Source organism: Rhinolophus sinicus, chromosome X (genome assembly GCF_036562045.2).
Source record: "Rhinolophus sinicus isolate RSC01 chromosome X, ASM3656204v1, whole genome shotgun sequence".
In the NCBI taxonomy this organism is placed as follows: Eukaryota; Metazoa; Chordata; class Mammalia; order Chiroptera; family Rhinolophidae; genus Rhinolophus; species Rhinolophus sinicus.
In genome coordinates, this window is record NC_133768.1 from 92,359,293 (window position 1) to 92,380,586 (window position 21,294).

The following is a 21,294-nucleotide window of genomic DNA, read 5'->3' on the forward strand; positions in this document are numbered from 1 at the left end:
TAAGAGAGGGGCACAAAGCAAGCAGTTATTTAGGAAGATTGGTTTAGTCTGATGTATGTGTGGAAGAGATGAAAGGAGACCAGGTGGGGCAGCTGGAACCCAGGAAGTGAATCCCTGAGCCACCCTGAAGGAGAAAAATGACAGAGTATGGAGTAATATCGTTGTTGTAGCGACCCCAAGGTATACAGCCTGCTCTGGCTGTAAGAATGTTAAGAGATATGAAGTGATTAGGGCAGGTAATATGGCAAGAAGATGAGTTCAGCTTGGGCATTTTGAAGGTAGGATTATCTCAAAAAACCCAGGATTAATGGAGGAAAAAAAGAGGACCCAGGAATTAATTTTCTAAACACAAACACACACAGACACCTTGACAGGCCTTCAGTGGCCAAAGGAGCAGGCCTGGCCTGGTGAGGCTGGCAATCTGGACAAATACTGTGGCAGAAATTCGCATGTGCTGAATGAAAAATGGCTTCAAATGGCACACACCCCACCCCACCATGCCCCCAGGAAGGACTGCTTGCTTCCATGGGATTGTGGGGAGTTGAAAGAGGGAGGGAACAAAAACACTGACCAAGCAGATGGGTGGCTCAGTTGGTTAGAGCATGAGCTCTGAACAACAGGGTTGCCGGTTTGATTTCCACATGGGCCAGTGAGCTGCACCCTCTGCAACTAGAATGAAGACAACGAGCTGCCACTGAGCTCCTGGATGGCCGGATGGCTCAGTTGGTTGGAGCATGCGCTCTTAACCACACGGTTGCCTGTTCGACTCCCGCAAGGGATGGTGGGCTGCGCCCCCTGCAACGAAGATTGAACAAAGGCAACTGGAGTTGGAGCTGAGCTGCGCCCTCCACAACTAACATTGAAAGGACAACAACTTGACTTGGAGCTGATAGGTCCTGGGAAAGACACACTGTTCCCCAATAAAGTCCTGGAAATACACACTGTTCCCCAATACAGTCCTGTTCCCCTTCCCCAATAAAATCTTTTAAAAAACGAAAACAAACACTGACCAGAGACTGATTAAATCCATTAGTGGGTCTTTTTAGAAGCTGGGGTAATCTGTGATTCGGCACTGACAGTATATTAAGACATAATTTTTACTGAAGGGACAGTGTCTTTTGTCAAAGCCCCTGCCAGCACGTGTCCTAGAAACTAAGGCCAAAAAAAAGGAAATAAGGCAAAGCCTTCTTGCTCAGATCTAGGACTCCCCCAGGTAGGGGGGGGCACACTGGGTTGGCTGTTTGCTTGCTTCTGGGTGCCCTGCCAAGTGCACTCTCTCCCCTGGCCACTTCCCAGGTCAGCAAAAGCAAAGGGAAATCCAGTGTTCCCTGTGTGGAGGGGAAGGTGCAAGGAAAGATGAGGTGGAAAGACGGCCTGTTGTGGGGTGTAGGGGGGATGTGGACACACAGGGAGGGCAGCCTCAGCTCTGATGTCACCATGAGCTCCCAGGGGTCTCCTTCCCTCTCACTCACAGTGCTGAAAGCCTCTCCTTGATTCAGTCCCACAATATTGAAGTTAGAAGGGACCTGAACGATCATCATATCCCTCTTATCATCCAGCGGCAGTCACTGACTTCCCGAGGGAGAAGTGACTTGCTCAAGATCACACAGCTAGTTGCTGTGACTCCCAGGGGATCTTTCTTCCTCCTCTCTTCATTGTCTCTCAGCATCGTCAACAAAGCCAACCCTTTTCCTCTGGTGAGCATCAACAGCAGCCAAAGACCCAGGGCTGGCAAATAACAATGAGGCCACGCATGTGCAGAACACACTGAACTTTTGCAGCAACTTCCCCACCTCAATGCTTTTATTCACACTGTCTCCTAGGCCTGATATATCCTTCCCCAATTTCTGCGACTCCAGTTCCCACACAGCATCAAGATCTGAAGCAAATGCCTTACCTGCTTTCTCCCCACCTGGTACATTCTCTCCTCTTCCTCCTCCTAACACTTTAGCTTGACTTCTTAGACTAATGCAGGGATCATAAACTATGACCCAGGAGTCAAATCCAGCCTGCCATCTGTTTTTGTATGGCCTATGAGCTAATAATAGTTTTTACATTGTTAAAGATTGGGGGAGAAAATCAAAAGAAGAATGTTTGTTTCACATGAGAACTATACAAAGTTCAAATTTCAGTGGCCACAAAGTTTTATTGGAACACAGCTACTCTCATTTATTTACGTACTATCTGTGGCTGCTTTTGCATTATAAGTTAGGTTGTTGTGACAGAGTTCGTATGGGCCACAAAGCCTAAAATATTTACTATCTGGTCCTTTGCATGAAAAGTTTACTGACTCCTGGACTAACGGTTTTACTCCCTTCAGTGTGAATGCATTCATCAAGTTCATTTCTGAGAAGACTATCACAGAGACTCAAAGGTGTCTGGAGGGAGGTGTGGAAGACCAAATACAAACTTGGCAACTTTTCATCACAAAGAAAGTCCTGGCCCTTTCTTTGCCCATGGTATGACCTTGAGCAAGTCACTTCTGTTTTGTGGGCCTCAGTTTCCTCAGCTGCACAATGAGGAGGTTGGGCTCGATGGTCTAAGGTCCTTTCTAGCCCTATGACTGAGAAAGTCAGCAATCTGTTGCATCTCCAACTCACACAGTTTTGAGTAGGCACAATCCTGATAATTTTCTCTCAGAACACGAGCTTACAGAAGATTCTCCTGCCCAGCTGTGGTTTTCCGCTGCCAGTGTGGGCCTCCCTGACTCCATACTCACCCGGCCCGCCCCACCCTTCCCTTCTGCTGACCTGTCTGCCCTTCTCTCAGAATTTCTCTCCCTGCAAAATGAAGATGGCCTTCTCCGAGAGAGCTTCCCATCTGATCTGGTGGGCCAGAAGCCTCCATTTTTTGTATGGGGGTAGAGGCAGGGAAAGAAGGGCTCTCAGCTCTCACCAGCCTCCTAGGGCCCACAGCCAAAAGGCAGGAGGTAGGGCCAGCTTTCACCGCACCCCTACTCTGCCAGAGGAAACAGCCCCTCTCTGCCACTTCCTGTCCCAGGGGTTTCAGCAGTTTCCCCTTCAGGGCCTGCTGGCCCTCCCAGCCCCGCCCCCGCCCCACACAGGTCAGAGAGTACAGAGAAGGGAGGGGCCCTTTGGGTGAGTGGGGAGGATCCCTCACAGGAAGGCTGAGGAAATAGTTGTCTATACAAGGGGACACCCCAGCAGCTCCTCTGCCACCTTGCTTGGGCTAGAGGAGCAGGGACCTGGGAGGGAGTTGGGGCTGTCTCCACAAACCCTCTCCTGTTAGCAGACGGGAAGAGGTGAGTTCATCACCTTACCTAGCATTTTACCTTGGGGACACAGTGAGCCTGGCCTTAGAGAATTGGCTAAGAGATTGAACTATAAATGCTGAGGTCAACGTCCACCTGGGCTGAGGACCAGCCCTGGTGGCTTCAGATGGAGGGGGTGGGTTGAAGCAAGAGCCTGAGAAAAGCGGCCAGTAATGGGGGTTAATTCGGAGGGGCAGGTGACACTAAAATCAATGTTACTTCACAATTTTGCATGATATTGTCCGTAGCACCAATGGACTGAGGCAACAACGGAGAGCAAAGTATTATATGTGGGTCAAGGGTACTGGTATTTTTCTGGGTGATAGAATAGGAAGCTATCACATTCCATAGCCAAGCCTGATTTGGTGTGGTGACTTCCACTTGTAAATGCCTCCCAGATGCCCTTGCAAGGTGGGGCTCCTAGCAGTGGGGCTCTGTGCCCGTGAGGAATCCTGTGGACAGGTGACCAGCTCTGCCAAGCCTTCCCAAGGCTATGGGTCAGAGGAGCAGTAGCACCTTAAGGCCCTGGACCTCTGCCCAGTTGCCAGTCCTATTGAGGGCAAAAGTCCATGATGATGGTTCTACAAGCCTTGATGCCTGGGATAGGGGCCTAGTAGTGGATAGACACAATCAGCTTGGTTCGCCTGAGGTAATATTTTTCCACGAGGTTCAAGTAGTAGTGAGAGAAGCTAAGCTGCCCCCAGAAATGATGGTTCTGGGCATGCCAACAAAAAATGGATGGGAAGATGATCTTCATACCTCTCTTGGCGCTGAGAGATCATCCATCCTTTTGTGCCTTTGGCCAAGAGCCCTGCCCAGCCAGGCCTCTTGTCAAAAGAGCAGAATCCCGCTTTCCCTCTTCCCACTCCCTCCACAGCCCCCCAGGGCAAATAGGACCCAGCGACCCAGTAATAGGGCCTTATGGCCTGGGAGTGCCTGCTTCCACACAAGCCTGTTTCTTCACCCCTGCAGCTTGCAGTAAATATTGCTTCACAGCTGGTATACAGGATGCCAAGGAAGCCTCAGAGACAACATCTGGATGTGCACCTGGGTTCCTGCCAGCCCCTCCCAACATCTGCAGTGCAAACGCAGGGCCAAGGTTTGGTTACAAGCCCAACTCAAAGCTGGTGGCACGTGTTTGGAAAGCACATCTAGACTGGGCGGAGGGGGTGGAAGCACTTGAGATCAGTGCCAGCTCAGGGCAAGTGCTTGTGGTGTTGGCACTGATCTGAGCTAGTGCTGGACCCAGGATGGCGGTTGTGGTGACTGTAACCTCGGCCATGGGCCTGTTGGGGGAGGGACAGAGGGGAGTGGTTACCTGTTTAAATGTAGGCAAGATTTTCTTTTGCACCCTCTGATAGCATTTCAAGTTGTTCCCTCTGCTTTTGGGGAAGGGGGCCAAACAGTAAAAGTTACAGGGTAACAGTGTGGAGCACAGGGATGGTGGCAGGGACCTACATTGACTGGGTACAAGCTGTGGGGTGGTGTTGTGCCAGGCTCTTTACTACGTGGGCTCTGTCCTTTACTTCTTACAACAGCCCTACAAAGTAGTTAGTCAGCTGGGGTTTGAGCCCAGGTTCATTTCCAACTATTTTGCCCTTTGAACTTTGTTTTCAGTGAAATTTATTTTGGTAATAATCCTGCTGTGTTAATAGTTCCATTTAAAAAACAGCAGAAGTAGAACAAACCATCAACAAAACAAAGTGGCAACCAACAGAATGGGAGAAGATATTTGCAAACATCTCCAATAAGGGGCTGATATCCAAAATATATAAAGAACTACAACTCAACAAAAAAACAAACAATCCAATTAAAAAGTGAGCAGAGGACATGAACAGACACTTCTCCCAAGAAGACATACAAATGGCCAACAGATATATGAAAAGATGCTCAACTTCACTAGCTATTAGGGAAATGCAAATAAAAACCACAATGAGATATCACCTCACCCCAGTCAGAATGGCTGTCATCAACAAGACAAATGTAACAAGTGTTGGAGAGGCTGTGGAGAAAAAGGAACCCTCATACACTGTTGGTGGGAATGCAGACTGGTGCAGCCACTATGGAAAACAGTATGGAGGTTCCTCAAAAAATTAAGAATAGAATTACCATATGACCCAGGAATTCCTCTTCTGGGTACCTACTCAAAAAATGTGGAAACATTTACCCATAAAGATATATGTACTCCTATATTCATTGCAACATTATTCATGGTGGCCAAGACATGGAAACAACTGAAGTGTTTTTCGATAGGCGATTGGATAAAGAAGATGTGGTACATATACACAATGGAACACTACTCAGCCGTAAGAAAACATGAAATACTGGCATTTGTGACAACGTGGATGGATCTTGAGATTATCATACTAAGTGAAATAAGTCAGACGGAGAAAGTCGAAAAGCATATGATTTCACTCATATGTGGCATATAAAACTGAAAGCAACATTGGAACAAGACAAACAAATGAGATACAAAATCTCACAGACACAGACAACAGTTAAGTGGTTACCAGAAAGTAAGGGGGTGGAGGAGGGGTAGAAAAGGGTGAATGTGGTCAAATATATGATGATGGAAGGAGATTTGACTTTGGGTGGTGACTTGAAACCTATATAATTTTATTAAACAATGTCACCCTAATAAATTTAATAAAAAATAAAAACACCATATTTCCCATAAGTATATATACATACACAAAATTTAACAATTTCTAAGGAGAAAAAATAAAAATAAATAAAAATTAAAAACAGCAGAAGTGAGGCTCAGAAAAGATTAGGTAACATGACCAAGGTACCACTGCCTGCCAAGATTGGAGGCAGAACTCAAACCCAAGACTGTGTAACCTCGATCCTGCAAAGTCCATGCTTTCCCAACTGCCCCGTGCTGGTCAGCATGTGCTCAGATCCCTAGCTCAGGCCTTGCTCACCCAACTTTGAAGGTTCAGAGGCTCTATGATGCCCTTTCAACAAAAGCTTCCCAAGCCTGTGTCCCATCCCCCTTGAGGCCTCAATTTCAACTAAAGCTACATGTTATAAGTGAATCCTAACTTCCTGGGCCAAGTCTGTACCAAAATGGTGACAAATTGAGCCCCTGTGGCCAGCTGTGGACAAAGGGTATTGTGGAGCAGGAGGCTTCCAGCTCTGTTATGAAGGAGGCTGATGCTATTCCTGCACTTCAGGGGCCTACAGTTTCCAGAGAGCTCCTGGCTCCAAATCTGGAGTGGCCACGGTACGGTCCCTGCCCCAAAAATATACACTGGCTCTTGGCTTACACATAATGTAAATGTGAGTTCTTATCTTGGGGTGTTGGTTCACATGTTTATTCAAATATTTATGGAAAGTCAGCCCTGAGCACCTCACAGGTGTCAGGCCCATGGCCAGGGGTTTACCACTGGGTCCACCCTATTCTTCTCTGTGGTAGAACTTCATATCTAAGTTCTCAGTAAGCTGGGTTAGCCAATCTGCCTGAACAATATTGCTGGATTTTTTTCCCCCCGAAACAATATTATAATAAATCTCTCTACAAAACTGAGCTCCAGAGGTTGGGGGAAAATTGGGAGTGACTGTTAATGGGTATAGAGTTTCTATATAGGGTGATGAAAATATTCTAAGATGGATTATAGTGATGGATGTACAACTCCCAGTATACTAAAAGCCACTGAATCATACACTTTAATTGGGTGAATTATATGGTATTGAACTATATCTGATAAAGCTATTACTTTAAAAAACAAACAAACAAACAAACAAACAAACAAAAATGAGGCCCAGAGAGGGGTAGCAGCTTACTCAAGGCTACTCACGAATTGATGGAGCAGCTCAGGCCAGACTCCAGGTTTTCTGATTTATGACTCTGGGGCTCTTTCCCCCTATCAGCCTCCCTATAATCCTAAGCAAGGATAACGGCCAAGGTTCAGTGAGTGTGCAAATCAGGGCCAGCCCTATGTGTGAGGGCTGGCAACTGGACCTAAAGCAACAGGATAGGCAATGGAAAATGCTCTAGAACAGGAGCTTTAATTTAGGTCTGCCATGAGTGTGGCCATGCCCCTATCTGGACGCCAACGTCCCCATCTGTAAAGTGAAGCAGATGAGTTTGGTGACCCCTTGCAAAGGTTTCGCCAGCTCCGAGGTTCTAATTATAAAGCACTGCAAGATGGAATAGAATGGCATGTCAGCTATATGGTTCTTCTCAGAGTGCTGCAAGAGGCCTTGGACACAATTAGGTGTTCCAATCAATGCTCCTCACTGCTAGTGATGACCAGGACTTTGCCATGAGAGATAAATTCTCTCACACAATTCTACTGGGCCTTTCTCCATGGTGAGGGGAGGGGGTAGCTTGGTCCTGGTTTCCTTGCCAGCAGTGCTAGGTGGGAGAATAACCTACAATAGAAACCAATTGATCATGCCCTTTGGAAACGGCAGGAACCAGGTTCTTGGCCTAGCAGGCAGCCCCACCTTGTGCTGAGCTTGCCTCCACGGTGAAGGGAGTGATCACTGATGGACGCTGGTCTAACTCCTGCTGGACAGGATGTTTCCACATCAAGTCCCACTTCCTGCAGCAAGGCCTGGCCTCCGGTTCGCCCCTTCTCCTGCCATCTGGTCGCCTGCCCTCTGCCCCCTCCCCTTGCTCGGTGTTTACAGGCTGCCCTATCAGCCTGGGGAATCTGGGCCTCACCCAGCTGGCTGCCCCGCCCCACCAGCCTGCCCAGGGCCCTACCTGCTGTGGTTTCGTCACTACAGGCAGTCTGGAGAGCCCCCACTCCCCACCCCCACAGGAAGGGGGTGTGGATGAAGGCTCTACTGAAACCTGAATATTCATAGTGCTTTATCCACCTTGCCCAAGCTGGGGGAAGAGCATGCTTTGTTTCTTCTATATTGTCATGTCTGTCTTCAGGCTGCAGGGGCAGGATTGAGGTACTTGGGCTGCTGAGGGGACTCTGGCTTGGAGTGCCCCTCAGCTCTTTTGTTCTCAGCCACTAAGAGATGAGTGGGGACAACACTGAAAAGGCTCTGAGAGGACAGGCAGAGTTTTTTTGTTTTTTTTGTTTTGCTTTGTTTTGTTTTAACAGCAGAGTACTGTAACCACTCCAAGCTAACGGTGGGGAGGAATGAGGAGCTGCAAGGTAAGTGTGGTGGAGGAGGAAAGGCCGGAGAATCCATGGGCATGGCCTCAAGCAATCCATGCCCAAACTTCAGAACCTCATGTGTCCCACGCTGCCTCCATCCCACCCTGGGATCTGCTCACTCACCCAAAGTCCAACAACTTTCCCCCAGAACATAGGGCTTAGATTTAAACCAAGGAAGGGGACAGGATGGGGACAGTAAGCAAATGAACATGTTGCAGGTAATAGATTTATTTCCCTTCCAGCATTTGGAGTAAGCTGCTGAAAGTCCAAGTTCTGACCAGTCTGTTGGCAGGTCCCACAGGGACAGGGCCTGCTTGCCAAAGCTGACCAAGCTCCACAGCAGGAATCAAAGCCATAATCCAAACCTTGCTCATCTTCCAGGGGTTTCCATTTCATTCATTGATAAATCAATTAAATAGACAGTAGATTGCAACATTCACACTTAAGATAAAATGCCATACTTCAAAGAAATTTTTATGAGACTGTGTACTTCTAGGTGTATAGCAAACAATTCAATAATTTGGGGCACTTGAGTGGGAAAGTTTGGAAAAACTCTGCTCAGGCAATTTTGCCATTAATGGGCTATGTAACAGGCATGTCTTGTCATGTGGCTCTTGCAGCCTAGGGCCTCCCTCCCCCCTTTCATGCTACCCAGAGCTTCTCTCAAGCTTACTGACCTTAGTAGCAGCCAGGGCTCCACAGGCCGCCATCCCATCTCCCCAGGAATGATTTTCCCACCATTCAGACATATAAGCCATTTAATGTTCATGTGTTAATGAGTTAATATGTCACCTCTCTCTTGAACATATTTTCATTTTAAAACACCATCTGGAGCTACCTTGCATTAACCTAAGGAGTGGCTCCAGAGCAATAGGGTAGGTGAGCCAGGGGTGTTTCTTGGTGGCTCTGCCTCCCGTCATACCATTAGCCACGGAGGGACAAGGCCTTCACCATCTATTCCCAAAGCCTATGGTCTCTGTTAGGAATTTATACAGAGTAGATGTGAAAGCCTTTGAAAAAACTAACTAGGCATGGTGCAGCAGAAAGCCCACTTGACTGGGTGGAGATTAAGTTCCAGTTGTGGCCCTGCCTCTGCCTACCTCCTCCCTCAGCTTTTGAGCTGGTACCAACTCCTACTCCAGGGCACATGTTTAGATCTATGGCTATGGCCACACCAGCCATACTGGGCAGAGCTCTACAGTCCAAACTCATCTGCTTGGTTTCCAAAGGTCCTTTACAGTCTGACCCCACCCTACCTACTCAGCCTTGTTTCCCATGATTTCCCAACTCAAGCCTGGGCTTCAAGCCCAGTGGTCTCCTCATGGTCCCCTGAGGAAACATTCCAGGCTCATTGACAGAGTTTCTCAGGCTTACCATGCCCTTGCTGCTCTGTTTCGGTTTATCAAATAGTACCCATCCAGCAAGGTCCCAACCAAGTTCCCCAAACCCATGAAGCTAGTTATACCCTGATAACTAGAGTTCACACCCATGGCGTCCCCTTCTCTAAACTCCCGTAGCCCTTAAATTCCACAAGATCTCTTAATCCCATGTCTTGAATTGTTCTTTAATTATTTCATGTGTCTGTCTTGTTTCCTCAACAAGCAGTAAAATCCATGGGATTAAGGCCTATCTCATCTTCTCCTGACTCTAATGCAGACATGGGCATTCATGAATTAAGACCATGTAAATTCTCAGCCTGAGTAAGATCTCTAGAAAAGAGACCCCAGGTCCTGATAGGTATAGTCTAGGGGTGGGGTTAAGAATAGTTAGAGGGCAAAGGTCTCCAGGTTCAAACAGTACTTGTTCACTTTTGCTGCAAGCCTCTGTTAGGGGAAACACATAACAGCTAGAGCCATTTATTCCGAGCAGCATCTAGAAGGCAGCTGATGATCAATCAGGTCATCATCAAAGCACTGTCTCTTTGTACAAAATCAGTGCTTCTACCCCAGGGATACTGGGTACTGATTTCATTACTGGACCCTTGGAAAAGACTTCATGATGCTGGATTAGTTTTAAAAGCTAAAATGATTCAAAAGAATGGGATAGATGGATAACTATATGAGAACAAGCTTTTTTTTCTTTTTTTTTTTTTTTTGTAAAGAGGCCTTTTGTTGTCTAGACAGACAAGACTGAAAAAGGATATGATTGACATCTGTAAAATGATGTATGGAGCAGATAATCATGGACCCATTTACCAAAAATGGACTATTCTCATACACTGTTGGTGGGATTGTAAATTGGTGCAGCCACTATGGAAAACAGTATGGAGATTTCTCGAAAAACTAAACAGAGCTGCCATATAATCCAGCAATTCCACTTCAGGGTATTTATCTGAAGAAAACAAAAACACTCTTTCAAAAAGATATATGCCCCCCTATGTTCATGGCAGCATTACTAGTAATAGCCAAGATATGTAAGCCATCTAGATATCCATCAGTAGATGAATGGATAAAGAAAATGTATTGCACACACACACACACACACACACACACAAACACACAAATATTATTCAGCAATAAAAAAGAATGAAATCTTGCCATTTGTGACAACATGGATGGACCTAGAAGGTGTTATGCTAAGGGAAATAAGTCAGAGAAAGACAAATACTGTATGATATGACTTCCATGTGGAATCTAAAGAAAAACAAAATAAATGAATAAACAAAAAACAGAAACAGACCCATCGATATAGCGAACAAGCTGATGGTTGCCAAAAGGGAGTGGGGGGATGGGAATAAAACATAAAAGGTAAAAAAATAATAAAAAGTAAAAAGTAAAAGAATGTTAGGAACAACATATATAATTATAATTTAGAACAGGCCCAATCAGTTCTTTACAGATATAATACTCAGATATTTACAAAAGGCCATAAATATTAGTTTGGTGCATTACAAAAAATGGGTTATAAATGCAAAGCAAATAAATAGTCCCATTTTGCAAATCCATAGTAAAGTTAAGGAATTTTTTAGACTACCAATGAGAAGATTAAGCAACTTCTAAAATGACAGTAACATCAGGGTCATCCATGGTTATAAAATAAGACCACAAAAACACAGCCAAACATATCTATTAAAGCAATTAATAAATTCAGATATAAAAAAGATATCAACAATCTGATTCTAAAATTCATATGGAATTGCAAATGACTTAAAATGGGGGAAAAAGAAAACAACTTTGAAAACGAACAAAGTTGGAGGGCTACCACTACCTGATTTCAAGAATGATTATAAAGCTACAGTAATCAAAACAATTGGCAATGGTATAAAGATAAACAAATAGTTCAATCAATAAAACAGCATATATAGAGGTCAGAAATAAGCCCACATATATAAGGACAATTGCAGTAGACTAATGATAGCTTTTTCAATAAATGGGGATGGAATAATTAGATATTCATATGTAAAAAGAAAAAAAAATGAATTTGGATCCATACTTTTCACCATACAGGAAAATTAACTTGAAATGGATCATAGACCAAAATGTAAAGCATGAAACTCTAAAACTTCTCAAAGAAAATAGTAGAGAAAATATTCTTGACTACATGAAGAGTTCTTAGATACATCCATAAAAATAAAAATTGATTAGTTGGACATTATTGAAATTAAAAACTTCTGCTCTTCAAAAACACTGTGAAGAGACTGAAAAGACCAGCCACAGGCTTGGAGAAAATCTTTGCAAAGCATGTCTCTGATAAAGATCTTGTATCCAGAATATATAAAGAACTCTCAAAACTCAACTACAAGAAAAATAAAATACAAGACAATTTCAAAATGGGCAAAAGATTTGAACAGACATCTCACTAAAGAAGATATATGGGGGCCGGCCCGGTGGCTCAGGTGGTTAGAGCTCCGTGCTCCTAACTCTGAAGGCTGCCGGTTCGATTCCCACATGGGCCAGTGGGCTCTCAACCACAAGGTTGCCAGTTCAATTCCTCGAGTCCCGCAAGGGATGGTGGGCTCTGCCCCCTGCAACTAAGATTGAACACGGCACCTTGAGCTGAGCTGCCTCCCGGATGGCTCAGTTGTTGGTTGGAGCGTGGGCTCTCAACCACAAGGTTGCCAGTTCAATTCCTCGACTCGCGCAAGGGATGGTGGGCAGCGCCCCCTGCAACTAAGATTGAACACAGCTGCCGCTGAGCTCCCGGATGGCTCAGTTGGTTGGAGTGCGTTCTCTCAACCACAAGGTTGCCGGTTCGACTCCCGCAAGGAATGGTGGGCTGTGCCCCCTGCAACTAGCAACGGCAACTGGACCTGGACCTGGAGCTGAGCTGCGCCCTCCACAACTAAGACTGAAAGAACAACAACTTGAAGCCGAACAGAACCCTCCACAACTAAGATTGAAAGGACAACAATTTGACCATTGTTCCCCAATAAAGTCCTGTTCCCCTTCCCCAATAAAATCTTTAAAAAAAAAAAAAAAAAAAAAGAAGATATATGGGTGACAAATAAGTACATGAAAAGATGTTCAACATCATCATTCTTTAGGGAAATACAAATTAAAATCACAATGAGATACCAGCGCACACCTGTTACAATGGCTAAAATTAAAAAGACTGCCCACACCAAGTTTTGGCGAGGATGTGGAGTAACTGGAACTCTCATATACTGTTGGTAGGAATGTAAAATGGTGCAGCCACTTTGTAAAACGGCTTGACAGTTTCTTCAAAAGTTGAACCTACAATTTCTGTATGATTCAACCAATGCATTCTTACGTATGTAACCAAGAGAAAAAGACATATATAGCCATAGAAAGATTTGTACAGAAATGTTTATAGGTAGCAGCTTTGTTTGTAATAGTCAAAAACTGGGAGGGGAACCCACCAAATGTCCATCAACTGATAAATAAATAATGTATGGTATATCCGTACAATAAAATGGAATGAAATACTGATGTATATAACATGGATGGATCTTAAAATAAATAAATATGCTGAATGAAAGAAGCCATACAGAAAGAATACATGTTATAATGATTCCATTTTATATAAAACTCTAGACAATGCAAACTATTACAATGAGTAGTAAATAAGCTGTAGAGCTCTAGTGCACAGTATAGTGAATACAGGAAAATAATGTATTATAATAATTAAACTTGCTAAGACACCAGATCATTATCACCATCACTTAAAAAAGATAATTGTGTAAAGTAATAGGAAGATTAATTATCACAATGGCAGTCATATTACAATATATAAATGCATCAAATTAACATGTTGCACACCTTAAACTTACACAGTTATATATCAAATATATTTATAATTAAAAGAGAAAATGCATACTAATCAATAGTGACAGAAAGCAGATAAACAGTTGCTCATGATGAGCATGAGGGACGGCAAAAGTGCACAAGGAAAGTTTCAGGGTAATTGTTTCACAAGTATATACATATGTCAAATATTATCAAATTGCACCTTTTAAATATGTGCAGTTTCTTGTATGTCAATATTACCTCAATAAAGCCCTTAAATAAAGAGAAAGTAAAAGGTCCCCATCCTGGATAAAATAACAGCAGCAAACACTTACTGTGTAATTTTACTAAGTCACATTACAATGTAATTTAACTATGGAGAATTTTATTTTGTAACAGCAGTAAAGACAAAAGAAGCAAACACCATGTTCTCCTAGAAAACACATTCCTTGGTGCCACCAGTAGAGGCAAATTCTGAACCTTGGGACTCACTGAGTGTGCTGATTCTAGTGGGTTTATGTTGTGCTATCTTTTGCTCACTCTCATGCCAATGTTATTGTCCACATTACTTGGAATGCCCCTATAGCACAGCCCACGCTTTTTCTTTCCTCTTTTGAAAAGTCATCTGCCCTCTCACTTCCAAGAAGCCTTCCCCAGTGAAGCTGAGAAGAAGAATGATCTTCCTCTAAATAAGCCATAGGCCCCATCATCACCCAATCTATAAACCTGAGGTGCCATAGGCTGGTTGGCACTTCAGCTATGCCTGCTGTGGGGCTAAGTGCGTATGTATTACTACAGCCCTAGAATTGGGTTTAAATCCTTCACAGCAGAGGACTGGGCGATTCTGTGTGTGCGCGTGTGTGTGCATGTGTGTGTGTGTCTGCATGTGTTTAAGATTAGCGTGGCGCCAAAAGTGGTCACCTAATGAGACAGGTGTTTTCTGTGCATGGATTCTCAGAGAATCAGCAGAGCTGAACTAGTCTCTTATCCTCTGAAGGCATTATGGGAAAAAAGATATTATCTCTTAAATGTATGTCTAAGTACCTCCTTGTTATCAGGTCATCAGGAATTTGGGGAGGTTAAGACTAATTGCCCACTCTCCCATCCCCCGAGGCCTAGCAGCTCTATCCTGAGGGATGGGAACCAAGGGACTAAGTGAAGTGGCTCAGGGGTGGTCCAAGGGTGATCCAGTTTATCCTGGGCCTCCTGGCCCTGCGGGTGGCCACAGGCTCTTCAAGTGAACAGTGCATTTGATAGCAGATGGAACCTCTAAGTTCCTTTCTGGGAATGGGAATGTCTAGGAACTCTTCTGGCCAAAGGCAGTACCCCAACCACAACCCCAGGGCTCTGGGCATTGGGCCAGACTGGAGCCATTATCTATTCTAGCAAAAGGAGAGAGAAAGTGAGCAGTGTTGGCCAGTTGGCTCCCAGAGGTTAACATTCAGTAGTGTAAGAACAACAAACTGATGATTGCTAAATATTCGCCAGTGGTAGAATTTGAGTCCTGCCCTCAGAGGAATTAACTTACTCTGATTCCTGGACCAAATGATGCTCAAGATGAAAGTGGTGAAGAGATAAAGATGGTAATGTTAATCAAAATATTAAAGACTTGACTTTCACTCTTCACCACAGCACTGTCTGCCACTAGGAAAGACTATATCACACACACACACACACACACACACACACACACACACACACACACCTTCTTCTTCCACATCCCCTCCTTATCCTCTGTGATGGGAGCATTAGCAAAAAGTTAGCAGAAAGATCTGGAAAATCTCCGTTTTGGTTTTAGAAATGGGTATGACGTGCCCTCCAGCACTGCCAAAGAAGCAATTGATCCCTGGAGCCTGATGAAGTCAAGGGTGTATGAAGGGGAAATGATAACAAAAAGAACAATAATAATAGCCACAAGAATAATAAGTTAGCATTTATTGAGTGGTTACTATGTGCCAGGCACCATGCTGAGTGCTTTACATGCATTTTTCCCTTTAATCCTCACTCCAACCCTATGAGGTGAGCACTGAGACCCAGAGTGGTTAAGTGATGAGCCGACGGTCACACAGCCAGTAAGTGGTAGGTTTGGGATATGAAAGCAGAGAGTCTGTGCTATTCCCCTCCTCTGGAAAATATGCTTCTCATATTGGGTTAGACTAGAAGAGGAAAGGAAGCTTCAGGAAGGGCAGGTGGACTGAAAAGCAGCAAGTGCCAGAACCGGAACAAGAAAATGATCCATCAAGAAAGTGGGATCCTAAGACAAAGCATACTCAACCAGAGCAAGGTTGCTTCTTGCTGGTCTGTCTGAAAAATGTTCTGGCACTTTCCCTTGCAGACCCTCCTGCATGAAACACCCTTCCTTGCTGCGCAATCCTCCTTCTTACCCTGGAAGCAGGCTGGGGTCTCTTTGCAAAGAAACTCACTTAGGACACAATTTCCCAGCCAAGAAGTCAGGGCACTCTGGTGTATTCCTGCGGTGTTGCAGTGTCCTAGGGAGGGGGCAGGACAAAGGGGCAGTGAGAGAGGAAAAGTGATGTGTGGAGGCTGTATGTGTATGTAGGTGTTTATATCCAATTAAACCCAACATGGGCCAAGTCATCCATCTCCACCCAGCCACGGGAGACACAAAAGCAGCAGAACAAATATATGGCTAAGTTTATGCCCTTTCCAGGTGGTCTGGGTAGCAACACGTGGGACTCTCTAGACCCTTTGGTTCCCAGATGGATGAGAAAATAAAAGTCACTGTCCTACACCCAAACCTCTGGGCTTCCAGAGAACTCCCAGAAGCCTGGGGAAGTTGGGACCCAACCAGCCTGTGCCTGCCATGAACACCAGTAGCATGTCAGTCTTCTTTTCCCTTTGGTGCCCATCTTTCTTTTCCCTCTCTTCTTACCAGGGCCTGTGTGTGTGTGTGTGTGTGTGTGTGTGTGTGTGTGTGTGTGTGTTGGGGGGGTTCAAAATGAAATCCCCTCAGCTTGGGTGGCAGGGAAAACCTGGCTGTCCTTTGTGTCTTATCAATACAGGCTGGTCTCCTAGTCTGGGCCAGCTACTTTATATCTCCTGGAATAGAGATTGGGGTCTGCACGGAGCTGCCTGCTAGCTGACCTGGTCTTTTATGTGACATGCATTTGCCAAACCAATTATCCAGGCTTCCAAGGTCAGTCTATGGCCAGGGAAGGGAGAGAAAGGTGTGTTTTCTCCCCTTTCTACCTACCCAAATTTCCCCCATGTTGCCCCACCCCACTTCAAGGTCTAGCTTGAAGTGCAGCTCTCACAAAGCCTTCCCTCCCTCCTCTACCTGCTGCTGACCTCAGAGCCCTGGCTGCCTCTGGCCCCTGCTCCAAGGAGCACAATTACCACCTGACCAACCATTGGCCTAGCTGCTTGTCTCGCCTCTGATTGTTTCAGTGTCTTTGTCATCTCCCTCCACCTCCTTCGCACCTCCCACATAGCACCTAGCACAGGTTGGGCACACAGTAGGTGTTAATAAATGTCTGTTGAATCGAAACTCAGCAACCCTTATGAGATCAGAACCCTCATATGCTCCTCAACCAGCAGTTCCTTGGCAATCAGTGCTGGGGCCCAGGCTACAGGGCATTAGTGGCAGGGCCACGATTACAGGCCACACGAGGCTCGGCAGCCGGAGATTTGCAGGCAGGTTGGTGTTGATGAGAAAAGCCCCTGACCCCTAGGAAAGCGCCCATGGGATTCTGGGTACCTCGGGTGAGTTTCTTTTCTCCCCTGCAGAACTAGTTTTCAGTCTGCGAACCACAAAGAAAATAAATTGGCAGTGAAGCCAGAAACCTCTTTATAGTTTAGAAATCCCACAGAGATAAGCAAGCCCAAGTTGGGGTCAGACCCAAGACTGAGGAGAGGAGGCTGCCCAAAGCCCTTCTCAGCTCAGCAGGGATCTTTGGGAGATGCAGGGGACATGACAGGCATGGGTCCTGCCATTCCCGGGACTAGACGGGTGTTTGGGGTTCACCCTAAATAATGCCAGCCTGCCCTGGAACCCAAAAAATGATGCTACTGAATGCTCGTCACCTGTAACCCATGCAGAAACCAGGTCTCCCAAACCCAAGGACAGGTCCCTGTCCAGGGGAGCATCCAGACCTGAACCCAGCCAAGGGTCCCCAGGCAAGGCGAGGCCTCCATGTCTGGGGTACCTAGCTCCCCACACTGGCTTAAGGATTCCAGCCTGGCTTTGACTTATGGTTATTTATATAGATGACCTAGCCACTCTCCCGGGCCCCTCTCACATCTCCCACCCCAACTGTAGCCCACAGCAACCATATATACAATCTGAGAATGTGGGCAGTGTCCTCTTCACTGACATATTTTCCTCACTGCCACTGGTGCCTGGTCTTGGGACTAGCTCTTAGTAAATGCTTGCTGAGTTGAATCTGAGCGTTACGCACTGCATTAGGCAATATCACCACGCTAGCCCGCACTTACTGTGTGCCATACATGTTTCTGATAAGCAACTTATGTGTATCGATGTATTCAACCTTCAACACAACCTTATGAGGTAGGTCCCATTAGACAGATGAGGAAACTGAGGCATGCAGTTGACTGGGATCACAAGGCTAGTAAATAAGGAAGCTGAATTTAGATACAGACAGTCTGGCTCTAGGGATTGGAGGGAAAAATGAGAAAGTTGGGGGCGGGTGGTGAGGACCAAGGCCAAGCTTAGGAGCAGGGATTTCTCTGGGAAAGCACTCTCCTCAGCCTTTGTCTGGCAGGGCCTCTTGGGGACAAAAGCCCTGATTTTTGCAGGCTAGGGGCATTTTTGCACATCCTACCAATCAGGCCCATGAAAGACAGACCACAGCACCCTTCTTTTTAACTCCCAACATAGGATAGAGGCGACAGAAGCCACTGTGCTACCACTTAGCCCTAAGTAGGGGGAGGGTGGGTTACAGGCCCCCAGCTTGTCCAGGGGTGGGCGCCAGTTCCTGAGCAACGAGGGAGCAAACAGTGCAGCAGTGGGAGGAATGCCAGACATAGTTGCAAACAAGCCACTCCTTCGGCTCACAGTGGAGGCTGGGTGAGGGTGGCAACGTGGAGCCTACTCAATGCCCCCCTCCCCCCACAATACATCCCAGCCTTTGAACCCAGGCTCAGTGACAACCATACGCAAGGAAGCCTCTTCCCTACACCAGCCGGCATAGGAAGTCATCCAGGATAGCTCAGTCCTTCACTTAATTCAAGATAACTCCCTGGTAGGCTGTTTCTTCTCTGGGTCCACTGATTTAATGTGAGAAAGCGCCTTACAACTGGTTAAACTCTGTGTAACTAACTGCAGGGCATTCTTGCCAGGCATATGTGTTCCCTGGGCATTTTCAATGCCAAAGGGGAGAGCTAGATCTGTTCCCTTCACCCCCCTCCCACCTGGCACTCAGGCCAGGGGTCATCTCACGGGGTGAATCCCCGATGGGCGTGCCCACCAGCTGTTCAGAGCCCAGCAGTGGCGACTCAGGCCCTGGGGTGGTGACCTCACTTCCGCTCCTACCTCCCCACCTCCCCAGCACTCCTCCCATTTGAGGCCCCACCAGGCAAAAATCGAGAAGTCCAAGGTTAACTGTTCCTCCCCACTTTAAGAGCTAATTAAAATGATTAGCCACAATGAACTGTCAAACATTAACCAGAAGAAGCTGCAGGACCAGACAGGCCTTAATCTCCGTCAGAGGGATGAGGGGCAGGAATCAAACGGCTATCAAATCCCCTGGCTGGGGCGCAGCCAGGGAGAACCTGGCTTAGCCAGGTGCCAAGGGGTCAGGAGGTAACTCTGGTCGGAAAGGCCATGGCCCCGCACACAGTAGTGAGGAAAGGGCGGCAGAGTTAAGTGCAGTGGAGGGACCAGGAATTCATAAGGGTACTACCGCCTCAGCAGTCTCCAAAAGCACGGCGCTGTCGGCAGGGGATCCCGAGCTGTGTGGATGCGGACTTCCCCAGCCGGCAGCTGAAGAGGGAACAGAGAAGCGGGAGAACTCGGGAGAGCAGCGGGAACGCAGGAGCGGGAAGGCAGGCGGCTGGCTCACACGCAAACTCCAGTCCCCGCCAAGAGGTCTCTATTTTGGCGATTCAATTATTCGTGTGTGTGTGTGTGTGTGTGTGTGTGTGTGTGTGTGTGTGTCTTTTACCCTAAGACGCCTGGCCCCAGTTTTTGTGTGTGTAAATTACCCTACGGCGCCTGGCCCCAGAAACCCTATGGGCCACCGGATAAATCTTAACAGCCCCGCTACAGTCCCGTCCGACCTCCTGCCCTCGAGCACCCAGCTTCTGGAGGCCTGCTGTCACGACCGAACCCGTCAAGGAACCCGGGCTGCCCAGGGCACGGGAAAACTAGCCCCCCCACCCCGACTCGGAAAGTTGATTCTGCTTCTAACCCGGGATCAGGAGCCCAAGTTCCCGAACACACACACACGGTGGGGCGAGGCAAGGGCGGGACTCAACACGCCGCGCTCTCCCCGCCTTCCCTGGGCCCCCCAACCCCTTCACTCTGGGGCCCCGGCGCCCCGGATCCCTCCTTCAGGCAAACTTTTCGAGGTCCCCGAAGGCTCGAAGAACCCGCGCCATCGACGTACCTGAGGCGGAGTGGGCTCGGTCGCCCGGCCAGGTCTGTCGCCGTGCTCTCCTCCCCGCTCCGGGGGCCGAGACACGGGTCCCCAGCCCCGCCAGCCCGCCTTCTCCCCTCGGAAGCCTGGCCGGGCAAGTGGCGCCGGGACTTCGGCGCCGGCGAAAGGAGAAGTGGAAGTTGAGCGCGGCGCCGCGTCGGTCCTCGCGGCCGCCCCCTCCCTTCTTCCCTCCCTTCTCTCCTCCCTGCCCGCCTGCCCCCGCGTCCCCGCGCCCGTGACTCACCTCGGCGCGGGGGCAGGCCGGTCGGGGCGGGTGAGGCGCAAGGGCTCTCCCACACGTCGCGCCGCCAAAGGCAAGTTGGAGGGCGAGATGCAAATACCAGGTGAATCGGTGGCGCCCCGGAGAAAACGACTCCGGGGGGCGGGATGGACTCGGGCGGGGGGGGCCAGGCCGGCGGCAGGGGCGGCGGGGGCTCCCGCGGAGGGGGCGCAAGCCAGCGGAGACCTGCGCTGAGACAGCCGAGCGAAAGGGGAAATTGCACCAGAGCCACACACGTCCCCGCAGGCGGCTGCTGGGGCGGGCGCGAAGGAGGCTGGGCGGGAGGGAGGGAAGAACAGGAGGGAGGGACCGACGGGAGGGACCGCGGGCTAGCGGGGTGGGGGAGGGCGCGAGGGAGGGAGGAGGCGTCTTGGTGGAAGCAGCGTCCCTCCATCGGTGGCCCGCTGCAGGCGACAGTAAAGCAGGGAGAGCCGTGCTAGGTGGGTCCCTCGGTCTGTCCTTCCCCTTTAGGCTCTCTCGTCCCCACGGGACGGCGAGGGCAGGGCTGCCGCAGAGCCCATAGGAAGTCGAGCCTGGGCCCTCCTGGTTTGGGAAGGCCAAAAGGATATGAATGAGGTAAAGGCTGGAGAGAGAGGAGCTGGCACAGCAGGTGCAAAGGCAGCCAGAGTTAGGGTGCTGGAAGAAAGATCATGTCCCCTTCTGTCCAAAGCCAGGCCGCTCTGCTTGAGGCACCCACTTGAACCTCGGTCTCCCCTTCTCTCTCCCCCTTATCCTCTCCTCAGACCTGCCTCAGCCTCCACACCAGCTCCCCCGCCCCCACTGATCCCACAGCTAAGAGGTTCTAGGAGGGAGGCGC

General features: G+C 47.9%; 1 protein-coding gene across 4 annotated transcripts in view; it reads right to left on the bottom strand.

Moving 5' to 3' along the window:
• ELF4 (E74 like ETS transcription factor 4) overlaps positions 1-20,738 on the bottom strand; it is a 39,717-nt gene extending 18,979 nt beyond the window's left edge. The window contains exons 1-2 of one of the 4 annotated variants that reach the window (XM_074323928.1): positions 20,442-20,732; positions 20,168-20,307 (exon numbers count right to left, since the gene is read on the bottom strand). The gene's annotated coding sequence lies outside the window, so the exon portion shown is untranslated. Of the gene's footprint in view, positions 1-20,167; positions 20,308-20,441 lie in introns of all 4 variants that reach the window. The other 3 variants (XM_074323927.1, XM_074323926.1, XM_019716999.2) reach the window with 3 other exon arrangements.
• Positions 20,739-21,294: the final 556 nt, after the last annotated feature.